Here is a 2,120-nt window from a genome sequence, read left to right on the forward strand (position 1 = left end):
TCTTCTTCTTCTTCTTCTTCTTCTTCTTCTTCTTCTTCTTCTTCTTTTTCTTCTTCTTCTTCTTCTTTGTATCTCCGTCTGTATGTTTGTTTTTCTCTTTCTCACTCCTTTCTAACCCTAGCTCTATTCTTACGGCTGAATGTATATGAGAGTGTATGGAAAATTATCTCATGGGAACTTACTTTTCTTTTTGAGGTGAGCACATTTACAGTATTCTCCCAATAATGGTTTGTTATATACATGTAGATAAGTATTAACTGTCTGTCTCTCCATGTCCATGTTCTGTATTCTATACTCTTCTTTTCTCTAGTTAACTCACAAGATGGTGATAATTATTCTGATAAAGCAAAATGAAAATAAAACAGGAAGATAATAAGATCATAAGACGTATCACAGAAGAATGACAGATAGGAACAAAGTATGATCTAAATATTCTGGTTTCCAAACATAGCTTAAGAAAAGAGCTCCCCTTGTACCGTCCAATCTTCCTCACAGAAGGTAATTGTTATGACAAATGCTGTCGACAGTGCCTGAGAATGTGTGTACTGTTTCTCCCTCCCCCGCCGAGCCCAAACTATAATATGGTTGAGTTCACTGGGTCACACATTTTCTTATAGACCAGTGCTTGGGGCAGTGGTCGGATGAAAAGAGCCATCTGCTGTCCATTTTTGGCCTAGTTTCTTCTGGTGTTCTTGCCAGTTAAGAGCAACAAACAAAACACCAAACGAAAGCCTCAATCGTAGACACAAACACAAACTGCCAAACAGGGGGATACCACAGTAATTAAATAAGAGAGAATATTAAGGTAAGTACTTGAAGATTTCTTTTTAACCCTGTCTCAGCACAACGTATACAGTTTAGAGTAAAGCTAAATTTAAAACTCGTGGTAGAATTTGATAATTATGCGAAGATGAAGTAATCAATCGTTCGATGACATACAGGTATTATTAATTATTGTTTTACCGAGGACGTCTACCTCAAGTCTGCTGATGCGAGCGACGCTTCAATACTATGCCGTTTGCCTGGTTTCCATTTTTTGTTGTTGAAATATTGCAAAAAATTCGCCAAAAGTGTGACAGGAAAAGTGGAAGAAGATTTAACTGTATCGGATATGGCTGAATACAAACAGTGCTGGGAGTCAGCTTTCTTTGTGTTTAGAAAGTCAACTCGCTGGCTCGAAAGAGCGATGGAAGAAGAAGGACTATGGAGTTGTAAGTGGACAAAAAGACAATTTCTCTTACCTGTCATTGTCATTGTCTTATATTTGCTGCGGTCATAAGTGTAGGTCTTGATTTTTCAAGTACAGATTCCTTCAAATTCTGCATTTCCTGGGGAGATGACGAAGAAGACATTATAAATTATGAGAATGTGACAAGGGAAAAACACATTGCATTTTCATTAAAAAAACAAACAAACAACGAACAGTCATGCATCTCTCTCTATCTCTCTCTCCCACACATACGCACACGTACACACACAGACACGCACACAAACACATAAACACATACACCCACGTACACACAGAGACACACACACACACGCAGAAACACACACATACAACATACACAACATACACAAACGCGAGAGCGCGTGCAAGCAAACACGCCAACACAAAAAAAACTATTGAAAAAAAAAACAATACAAAAACCCCCAAAACAAACAAACCCAAAAAACATCTCAAAAGACAGACCGAATCACACCCCCACCCCACTCCTCACTAAACTTTTCAATGGCCAAAAAAGAAAAAGCGATTTTATTTCACGCAACCATTGGTTTTATTTTATCGCCTTTGATCTCACCGTAGGATCTGCACACCGATACCCGAACTACAGATGGATTCAGGAATCAGTGCTGCTGCATTATTCCGTTTATCTGAGGTTTCCATCTGCACCCAGTATTAATAATACCAAGTTCCAATGTCACAACAAATGAACAAAATCATTTAACGGGCGTCGAAAGGTGACTCCACAGGGGTTGGGGGTTATCATAACACATGGGTACGAACGAGCTAGAAATCCTAACGAATATTGTGAGCGTGTTTTTTGTTTTGTTTTCTGTGTGGTTATCTTGGCTATGACGTGTGCTCATCTATGTGGTCTTATAACTATTCATTACTCCCC

The 2,120-nt window shown here is 38.8% G+C and overlaps 1 long non-coding RNA gene across 1 annotated transcript in view; it reads right to left on the reverse strand.

Moving 5' to 3' along the window:
- Positions 1–25: 25 nt before the first annotated feature.
- The window catches only part of LOC106011154, a 15,700-nt gene continuing 13,605 nt past the window's right edge, over positions 26–2,120 (reverse strand). Inside the window, exon 3 of the long non-coding RNA XR_001184681.2 lies at positions 26–1,328. This is a non-coding gene — a long non-coding RNA (uncharacterized LOC106011154). The remainder of the gene's footprint in view (positions 1,329–2,120) is intronic.

Source organism: Aplysia californica, unplaced genomic scaffold (genome assembly GCF_000002075.1).
Source record: "Aplysia californica isolate F4 #8 unplaced genomic scaffold, AplCal3.0 scaffold00063, whole genome shotgun sequence".
Taxonomy (NCBI): Eukaryota; Metazoa; Mollusca; class Gastropoda; order Aplysiida; family Aplysiidae; genus Aplysia; species Aplysia californica.